The sequence below is a fragment of the Lytechinus pictus genome, chromosome 1 (genome assembly GCF_037042905.1).
Source record: "Lytechinus pictus isolate F3 Inbred chromosome 1, Lp3.0, whole genome shotgun sequence".
Lineage (NCBI taxonomy): Eukaryota > Metazoa > Echinodermata > Echinoidea > Temnopleuroida > Toxopneustidae > Lytechinus > Lytechinus pictus.
Window position 1 is genome coordinate 43,589,216 of NC_087245.1, and position 11,790 is coordinate 43,601,005.

The following is an 11,790-nucleotide window of genomic DNA, read 5'->3' on the forward strand; positions in this document are numbered from 1 at the left end:
CGGGTCATTCCGGACCTTTCGTTTGAGGACGCGGACGCTTATTTACGACGTTAGTTGATTTTGGAAGAGACTTTTTGGGCCCGTCATCATGGTCGTCCTGCAATGCAAATTGTGTGACATGAGATTTTTTTTTCGTTTCGCATCTGCGACGGAAACATTCAATATGCGTTTCGTGTGCAAAATTTTGGTTGCTACTATGGTAACAGCGATATATCTCATTGAGGACGACTTTCCATAAAGCCACATTTGACTCCTCCTAGAGCTCGAGAGGCCGCCCGGGGGGCCCACTTCCATTGATTAGTGGATCCCAGGAGCGACCACGCGTAAAAGGGGACAGAGTGGGCAGGTACGTTACGTATAGGCCTATGTAACGTTATAAGGGTGTCAAAACGATGTTTTAAATGCTGACAAAAAAGGGATATCCAATACTTGTAGGGTTTCACAAGCCAAATTCTTGTTAAGAGATGCATTTTCATAATCTGGAAAAGAATTACTTCCCAGCTTGTTTAGGGTATTTTTCGAAACCCCATGGTCGTGCCTGGTATCCACTCATTAATGGAAGTGGTCCCCCCGGAATTTGAATCTAATCCCCATTTCTGGGGGAAGTAAAACATAATGCCCATTACATCGTGTGCGAGAGGCATATCGTTTGTGTAGAAGGAATAAACAAAAGAAACAAAAGAAACAAAAAGAAACGAGTTCAAATGTATTACATAATGGTGTGCACATATCAACTCACGCGAAATGTTCGGCTGGAGAGGTTGATCTGACCCATGAAATCAATTGCCAGTGATACACCAATAATCCACATTAAATGTAATATCGATTCGATGGACTGTAATGATCTATATCTAAGCCTTCATTCAGTAAGTTTTTCCTCACTCAATATGTACTCGATTTGTTTGAAAAACCACTTTCTTATCCATGTCATAATCTATTTTAGGTCTTCATTTCGAATATCTCAAACCATCAGTCGTAATATACATGCTATGTATGGTGCGAGTGTCGCAGAAAAGGATTTTGCACACGAAAAGCAGATCTGTAGGGCCTGTAACCCCCCTGTAACACAAAGTTTAGCATTGATTGTAGAGCAGTTTTCTACGTTTGATTCTATTGACTATAATGCACATTCAATCTTAAAAATCAAGTGTATGATTAAGCGTTAACTTTTGTGTTAGGGGACCCTAATATTAGCGTCCGTGAGGATTGCGAAAGGTCCCAATTCAGATTGTGGCGGAGTACGAAGGGACACAAGTTGCGCGTCGATCCCTTTAAATTGCTGGCATTCTCCATCATCGGGCAGTAGTGGGCTAGTAATCTAAGTGCGTTACCCAATTTGATTGTAAGGATCATATAATTGAAGTTCATATTCAATGTATATCTATGCGATACACCACTGGTTAAAGTCCGAGTTGAGAGAAAAATCTCAAACGAGCATAACGTGGACACTCCAAACAAAAATTTAAACAATAAACAAAGAATGAAGGAATTTTTTTGCTCATTTTCATGAAACCGTTTTATGCACATCCATGGTTGTAGGCGTATAATATGTGAGGGCTGAAAGTGGAACTGATAACACACAGCCACTATTTCTTTAGGGCATATATTTCTTATCAAACATGAAGAAGATAGATATATAGTATTGCGTGAATTACATGTATGCAATAATTCATTCTTTCTCCATTTGATGAAAATATAGGTCGACTCCATTTTTAATCTGTGGAATCAATATAGTAAAGCATTATCATTCAACCAAGACCTTATGATATGAAACCAATTAAAACATATATGGCCATAAAAGACAGGGATTCAATGAATATTGTCCACATGCAGTACGTGCAAAGTCTCCACTTCATATGGAGTGTGACTGTTCCAATAGTGGACGATGGAAACGCTTACATCATCTGGCAAATAGGCTTCTGATCATTCTGCTATCAGTGAGAGATGATATAAGTCACTCTTGAGATTGCGGGTATCTGGTTAACAACTTCTTCTCGTCTTATATTCGAGAAGACGAACGTTAAAACACCTTTGAAATTACGTAGAGGTGAAGGTTATAATTCACAAACAAGGAAATAGTATCCCGTAATTAGTAACCATCTGGAATAAAATTATTGGATATGGTTTTTGACTGATTTGAGTAGGTATGGGTGTCAACATTTACCCCCCAAAAAGTTAGGAGGAATACGGGTTGGGGAAAGTGCTTTTTTCAAGGTCAAAGGTCATTGACCTTTTTAAATATACTGTATCATGGTATCTCCCAGATAAAATATTACAGGTTGGTGATCATGGTGTCAAAATGCACAGATTCTTACAAGAAGATAAAATAAAACAAAATCAAGTACCTACAATGCTTATTTACCCATGAAATTCAAGGTCAAAGCCTTTCATGGGTCAATGACCTTTTTACATTATATACCATATACGGTATAATGTTATCTGAGATGAAAAGGCGCAGGTTGGTGATCTTGGTGTCAAAATGCACAGATTCTTACAAAAAGATCAAATGAAATCAAATCAAGTACCTACAATGCTCATTCACCAATGAAATTCAAGGTCAAAGCCTTTCAAAGGTCTATTACCTTTATTTTTACATTATGTATCATACTGTATAATAGTATCTCTGAGATGAAAACGGCACTGGTTGGTTATCGTTGTGTCATAATGCACAGATTCTTACAGGGAGGTCAAATAAGATAAAGATAATCACCTAGAATGCATATTAATCCATAATGTTCAAGGTCAGAGGTCAATGACCTTTTTACATAGGCTATATATCGTATAATGGTATCTCTGAGATAAAACGCTGCATGTTCGTGATTTTGGTGTTAAAAAGCAATTTTTGCAAGAATATAAAAAGGCACAAAATAATAAAAAAGAATAATCCTTCACCTTTGATATCCAACGTCAAAGGTCAAAAGTTGATAAATATTTATATATCCATGCATGATTCCCCCAAAAAAGAAATTAATCCATTATATTCACATTTTATTTGTGAATAATAGAAGGAAAGATATCTATTTGTAATGAAAACTTTGATGTTTAATAATTTCACTCTGAAATAAGGATAAAAAATGGCCATGAAAAATATATTTAGTGGTAAGAGGTCAATCAACTATGTCAATAACGCCAGGGAACTTAAGTAAATAGGTCGATATAACGTGATTGTGGCATGTAGGTATAGAGATTCTGATGGGAAAAAGACTGACCTGCGTGGAAAATTAACACAAATTTAATAGTTGAATCCTTGACCACTGATGATGTCAAAATACAAGTTGGAGGTGAAATTTAGATCAAATAGCACTTTTTAATATATATTGTAGTAATGCATTGCCAAAAGTGTAAAAAAAAAAATCATGTATGATATAATTTGAAATGATGAAGTTGTCTGAAGTAGCAGCATTTAGATATGCATTTTATAAATCTAAATCAAGGTACTAATTTCTCTGTAGCAATAGGTCACTAACCTCAAATGCTACAATCAATACTATAAAACTATAAATTAATCTATAAATTGAATGGATAGGCCTTACTCTTGTGGCAAGCACCATCCGAGAACATTTTCATATAGCTAGGGACAATGATGAAGAATTAAAACAAGGCAATCATTAGAGCAGCAGCTTTTGTCATAGTAAATGAAGTTAAGTGTCTCAACTTCAGCAACGAGTAATTAAACTCTTGGAAACCTTCTGACATTTTCAGGACTTTTATCTGACCCATTCAATGAAAGCCTAACGTTCTGTCAAGGGATATCAGACCAGGATCTATATGTTGCACAGCTTGATTCTCAAGAACTGGAAGTGGTGTTGTAGGAGTGTTGTTAGGTCGATGGATGTGTACTTGTAAGCTATTATCTCCTTTTAAATTTCATTATTATATGCCTAATTTGTGCATGATTACAATCAGTTGTTCTGGACCAAATACATGATCCTTGTATATACTGATACCTAGTAGAAATAGCATCATGGGTGACGTACGGCATGAGGGCAGATATGAAGTTTTGTCCTGCAGCATTAGCATCTCAAGAGATTCTGACAGCTCGCAACGAAAGTTGATTAATAATAATAAGGGAATTCATCTTTGTTGAAATTGATATATATGCCATTTACTACAAGTATGACAGAAGCTGCAGCTCTAATGATGGCCTTCATTTCATCTTCATCATCATCCCTCTGCTGTTTAGAAATGCTCTCAGATGATGCTAGCTGTGACATGAGAGTTAGACCTATCCTATCCATTTTCAGAAGATTAAGCTAATAGTTTATAGTATTTATTATAGCATTGAGGTGAGTGGCCTATTGCTGGAGAGAAAAAGACACGACATCCTTGATTTAGATATTATGATGCATTAAATGCTACTACTTAAAATAAAAATCATTTCAAAATATATACTTGATTTCATTTATTTTTTTTCATTGCTTTTGGCAACGCAGCGCAGTATATGAAGAAGTGTTATTTGGTTATCAACTTTTTTTTTACTTAATTTCCATTGATATTTTGGACAGGGTTCATTGACCTCTGACCCCTAAATACATTCTCCATGACCTTCATTGTTTCAGACTGAAATTATGAAACCTCCATGTTTTCATTACAAATTAGCCATCTTTATTTACATTATTCACAAATAAAATATGAACACAAAGGATAATTTTTTGGTTGTTTTTATGTCATACAGATTATATATATATATGTATAGGCGTAAATAATTCAAGCATTAACGCTAGACGTAGCTTCCAAGTATCTCTTTTATTGCGAGCTTTCGGCCAGTAGGGCCTTCATCAGGCCTATAATGCATTGAAACAAACAAAATAGAACAAAACCATTCAAATAAAATAGTAATAACAACATAGTGAATAATGTGTAACAAAGGGTACAGAACAGAAGGATTACACTAAGATAACAAAAAAATTGTTATCTTAGTGTAATCCTTCTGTTCTGTACCTTTGAAATCGGCAAAGAAAAATCACTTTTTTAATCAAAAGAGATTGGATTCATTTCAGTTTGCTTGCAAAAGGGGTTAGGTCCACAATGAACATTTTTTCAAAAATATATATTAAAAAATTGAAGACAGGTAGATTTCTTTTATACCTAATTTTATGTTCACATGGTAGGGTAGTACATCATGACAATTTAGTTTCTCATAAGAATATTGCAATAAGTGAGAATAAAAAACATGGTTTTTCTCGGAATGGTCCAAAGTGGACCTAACCCATTTTGCAACTTAACTCTTCACATTTTGACACCATGATCACCAGCCTGTACCTTATCATCTCAGAGATACCATTATACGGTATGGTATATAATGTAAAAAAAGGTCATTGACCTTTGAAAGGCTTTGACCTTGAATTTTATCGGTGAATGTGCATTCTAGGTACTTAATTTTATTTTATTTGATATTCCGGTAAGACTTTGTGCATTTTGACACCATTATCACCAACCTGCGCCTTTCCATCTCAGAGATACCATTATACAGTATATATGAAAAGGTCATTGACCTTTGACCTTGAAAAAAACACTTTCCCCGACCCGTATTCCTCCTAACTTTTTTTTGATAAATGTTGACACCCATACCTACTCAAATCAGTTAAAAAACATTTCTAATAATTTTATTCCAGATTGACTATTTTGGGGTCTAATTTAGGGATACTAAAAGTAGCAGGAGTACGGTAAGGTTAAAATCAATGCCATTAATATGAAGATAAAACAAGGAGTAAATGAAGAAGAAAGACGAGGAGGGATAAGAGGAAGGATGAAGAGAAGAAGGTTGAGAAATGGAAGGATAAGAAGAACAAGAACAAAAATAATAAGAACTTATTGAAGAGCAGAAGGTCATATTGTTGATTTCGAGATTATCATTTTTTAATCAAAGCACTACAATTAATTACATTTAATTTTTCATTCGAATAACGGCGTGTACCAACAATACCTGAATGCAGTGTAAGAAAGAGTATACAGGAAACGAAATTATTAAACATGATTTCCATATCGTTATTTTGAAAATTGAAATACAGGAAAAGATGTTGCACTGTATGTCGCTTTTCATCACCGGAAAATTATACGGTATTGTGATCTACATGTATATGTACATCTGTTTTATGTTCATTTTTTGTTCAGCCCGTTACCCTAATGCCAATAGAGAGTAGGCCCGAAGGAGAGTCATAAACTCAATAACATTCTGACAAATACGAATTGTACCATATTCCAGAGCCACTAGTATGTTTTCCCTTTCTCACAAGCCTTATTTAATCGTTAAACGTCTTTCCTTCAAATATCATTGATTTTTTTTTAATCTGAAGAAATTTGCTCCGAGTAAGGCTCTTCTTTGTGTTAAACTGTTTAATATATGCTAAATAAATATGATTCTTATTTAATAGTCGATTTGAACAGAAAACTTATTATTGTTAAAACCTTCGTCATCTCTACATGTATGATGACAATAGAAAAAAAATTCCCAGTCAGTTAAAGTCTACACTTTGTTTCCGTGTGTATTGATGAGCAACATACATGTATGTATATAATTAGACAATCGAAGGCATAATCGATGCCGTCACCAACAATAGTAGGGAGTTTTCGCACTGCCTCCAGAAACATAGACAATATTTTGTCAAATACCCTTCATGACAATGACCAACAGATCTTCGTCGAAAATTGTTGGATTAAAATACATGAAAGAACAGTTTCGCCCTGGACATATTTGCAGTTTTCATCAGCTCGAAACTTAGTAAGAGCTGCTGTTCCGGTTCACTATAAGGCCTCCCAGCTATTATTTGTTGTTTGACGGATGTTTTCTATACATTTACTGTGTTCTTGAATTTGTTCTGCGTGCCGGTGCGAAAAATCGCCAACATCTACACCATCATTACCACCATCGTCAAAACAGTGGTTCTGGTGAAATGAAAAACATCCCCAGTGTAAATTATTTAGAAATTTGTGATTAGGAGATTTTAGGATACATGTAAACCCTAAAGGTTCTGTATACAGATGATGTTGTGTTAGTAAATATATTTTTTGTGTAAATACGTCTGACAGCAGTTATATGAACCAGCAATAACAAAACATTCTGAAGTTGAGGTATAAATCACTTACTGAAGTATGATAACGACATTGTTGACTTGGGGTACCTCGATCCGTTTATTTAAAAATAAATCATTTGCTGTGAATCCATTTCATAAAGGTATATGTTACGTGTTGTTCCCTAAATTTTGATTATTAAAGGGATGGTCCAAGCTGGAAATCTCTCTCTCTCTCTCTATTTATGTATCTCTTCCTTCTTACATTATTCTGATACTAATAGGAAAATGTTGATAACAAGGTCATATGCATTATTATTATTATTACTACTTAGTATTTGTACTGCGCTTTTCCCATTAGGCCCAAAGCGCTTACAATGAATTAATTAAATGTAATATTTTAAAAACTACAAAGTACGAAAGAGATGAGTTTTTAATGACTTTTTGAAAATTGCTAATGTTGGAGACTGTCTAATTATTAGTGGCAGGTCGTTCCAGGATTTTGAAGCCGACACCGTAAAAGTTCTGTCACCAGCTAATGTACGAGTTAATGAATATGTGAGGCGAAGGTGATCACTGGCCGACCTAAGTGCTCTAGTTGGTGTATACAGATTCAAGCAGTTACTTAAATACTGTGGAGCCTGTTTATTCAGTGTTTTGTAGACAATCAAGAGTAATTTGAACGTAATTCTCTGTTTAAAAGGAAGCCAGTGAAGATAATTAAAGAGTGGTTGGGAAGGATGATCTCGGGACACCTGTAAAATTAATCGTGCTGCCCAATTTTGTAGTCGTTGAATACGAATTAATTGATTAGAGGGAATTATAGAAAGGAGCCCATTGCAATAATCGATACGAGACAGAACCAATGAACGAACAGCATTGTGACAGGCAGACTGGTCAATGAACCTTCTGATTCTAGAAATGTTCCTTAAATAAAAAGTGACTGTGCTACAGATATAAGAGATATGGTATGACATTGACATGCGGGAATCAAATATGACACCAAGGTTTCGTATTTTTTCTGATGGTCTAATGAGTGTACCATCAACATCAAGTTGAACATTTGGAAGATTGCGCAAGTTATAAGTAGAGGCCGCAACAAAAAATTCATTTGTTTTGTCATTTAATTTTAGCTTATTCACTATCATCCACTGTCTTATATCTGATATACAATTCTGGAGTTTAACCAGTGCATTATTGAGAGCTCCAGGAGTCTTCGGATCAAAAGAAACGTATAATTGTATGTCGTCAGCATAAAAATGATAATTGATACAGTGATTTCGGATGATATCACCAACTGGAAGAGTATATATTGAGTAGCCTATGGGTCCGACTATTGACCCCTGAGGGAGTCCAAATTCTAGAGTTATGGGATTTGACAATGTGCCATCAATATCAACTTGCGAAGTCCATCCAGACAGGTATGATTAGAACCAGGATAAGACTCTGGACCTAACGCCTATTCTATTGAATAACCGAGATATGAAAATGTTATGATCTATTGTATCAAACGCGGCAAATAAATCTAACAGCACCATAAAAACTACATTATTTGAGTCGAGAGAAAACATGATATCATTTTTTACTTTGATCAGAGCTGACTCGGTGCTGTGACCTGGCCTATAGGCAGATTGGAGAGGATCAAAAATATTATTAGATTCAATCCCGGGGGGGGGGCACTCGACCAAAAAAGGAGTGGGTATGTGCCGCGGGCGAGACAAAAAACGGGGGCCTTGGAGCGGGCTTATTGTAAAAAGGAGGGTCCTCGGAACGGACTTCGGAACGACAAATGTTTGTGAAAACGGGGGTCCTTGGAACGGGTCGCTTGCGCGTGCATCCCTATGGAACGGGCATACGTGCATGCAGCAAGCCCAGCGGCACGGGCGCCGGGTGCGCTCGCGCCGAGGCGATGGTCGGACAGCGCCCAGCGGCCGGTTTTCACCAAAATTGCAGCTCATTGTGGCGGATCAATGCGAGCGGAACGGCGTAATGAAAAATATGCGAAGCTTTGGAGCGGATTTATTTCTTCTTTTCTCTCGATAGGAAGAAAATGCTATGCTTCAGAGCGGCTTTCTTAGTTCTTTTTCTTAATAAGATGAAAATGCTATGCCCTGGAACGGAAATTTGAGTGTAAAAATGGGGGTCCCCTCCGCGGCACATACCCACTATGCATTATATACTGAGTGCCCCCCCCCCCCGGGGATTCAATATGATCAGCTAGTTGAGTACATGCCGCCTTCTCGATGAGTTTACCTATAAATGTTAAGTTTGAGACCGGTCTATATTTACTGATGTCATTTACATCCAACCCTGATTTCTTCAAAAAAGGTTTGATGATTGCTGAATGTGCTTGATCAGGGAAAATACCTGTAGAAAGAGATTGATTGATTACATTTGTGAGCAATGGTAATAAATGAACAATGTTTTCTTTCAAAAACCATGTAGGAATGGGGTCAAGTCGGGAGGATTTAGTAGCCGAAGACATAATGATTCTGGATACATTTGACTGAGAAAGCACCTGAAAATTTGCGAAAAGTGGAATATTTTGATTTTCAGTATCACTAAACTGAATGTTAACAGGTACAGTACATGCATCAAGTTCAGCTCTTATTCTCCTTATCTTGCATATGTACTAAAGTATCATGTTCTCATTCTTTCATTGTTTCCTCATTCAATCTCATGTATATTTGGTAATTATGTTGGGGGCAGTTCTGGTATCCTGATATTTACTCAAAATTTACATAACTACACCTTTATATTACAAGGAGAAAAGGCCCCATTATTGTCATTGCATTCACTGTTGAGCTATATGCAAGTAGGATATGTGTATATCCATATAGTGAATATAACATGTATGAGTATCATTAAACAGGGTCATTGCATAGGAAATATTCATTTTCAATGCATTTCTTTGTGCTAGTGTGAGTGTACAGATATAAAAGAATAGCAAAGTAGCTATTTAAAAAAATAAAATTAATAGGTCATATAAAGGGGAATTCCCTAGTAGTGGATGGATAGTACTGCCCAAACTCCTCAGTATCAAACAATTTCTCATTGATATAAATATGTTTAGTCATCAATTTGTGTAAAAATTGATTTAATGGCTTAGCAAGGCTATATCAGGTAAAGTTAGTAGGTCTGTGTATGTAAGCCTAGGAATGTATAGAGTCTAGGCCTTTTAAAGTTATGTTCTGATTCATCATTGGTTTGTCTTAGTGTACATCACCTACTTAATGTTAGAAAGATCTTTACAAATTGCTCATGTTGAGAACTTCACTGAAGAGAAGAGTGGTACCTTCAAGAAGGTTGATTTAGATAAAGGCACAGATGTTTCTAATAGTGCTCAACTAAGGGGAGGGGGTGGTTGTGTGCTCCCATCTTAGTCTACTCCCACTCCCTCTTTATAAGCCGTGCCATCTATAAAATTGTCTTAGAGCAAAACCAATTGAAACCAGTTGGTCAACTGGTTTCAATAGGGAAATTGGAACAACTGGTTTCAATTGAAACCAGTTGCCGATTGGTTCCAGTTAAAACCAATTGGGCAACTGGAACCAGTTGGCAATTGGTTCCAGTTGAAACCAATTAGGCAACTGCACCTCAGTTGGTTCCAGTTATTCCAATTTCCCTATTAAAACCAGTTGAATCCAATTGGAGGCTACTGGTTTCAATTGGTTCCAGTTAAAACCAATTGGAGGCAACTGGTTTCAATTGGTTCCAGTTGAAACCAATTGGTTTCAACTGGAACCAGTTGGAACTTCCAGTCGGAATGAACTTAATTTATAGTTACATATTAATTAGCATTTGTACTAACTATTGTTCATGCCAACACAGAAGCATTGTTATATGTCTATTAATACCAATGTAAAGGGCACTGATAAAATTTAGACTTTCATATATATATATTTATATGGAGGAGCTTCGAATGTATGTATTTGTATTTCATGTAATTTGGTAACAGTTACTGGTGTATTATTATCTTTTAATCTGTTAAAAATTGTAATATATAATATTTATGAACATGGTTTTCACTGCTAACTCTTCTAAACATTTATCTTAACTAGTGAGGCACTTGAGAAAGAAAATAAATGAATTGATACATTGCAAATGATGATGAATCACATAAAAACATTAATCTGTACACATTGGCAGATAATATGCAAATTAACTGGTTTCAATTGGATCCAGTTGGGTAACTGGAAAATTTTCCAATTGGAAACCAATTGGAAGTAATTTCCAGTTACCCAACTGGATCCATTTAGGATTTCCAGTTACCCAACTGGTTCCAGTTAGGATTTCTAGTTATCCAACTGGTTCCAATTAGAAGTCATTTCCAGTTACCCAACTTTCCATTAAGAAGTCATTTGTTGGAAGTCATTTCCAGTTGCCCAACTGTTTCCAGTTAGGATTTCCAGTTACCCAACTTGTTCCAGTTAGAAGTCCATTTGCAGTTGAAAGACATTTCCAGTTACCAAACTGGTTCCATTTAAGATTTCCAGTTGCCCAACTGGTTCCAATTGGTTTCAATTGGAAATTGTTACATTACAGTTAAGACCAATTAAAACCAGTTGAAACCAATTGAAACCAGCTGGAAATCCAACTGGTTTCAATTGGGTATTGGTCCTGGGAGCTACCCCCACTCCCTCTTTATAAGCCATGCCATCTATAAAATTGTATTTCTCTCTCTCTCTCTATCTATTTATGTATCTCTAATACATCTGATACTAATATTTACATAAATACACCTTTATATTACAGGGAGAATAGGGCCCTATATTATTGC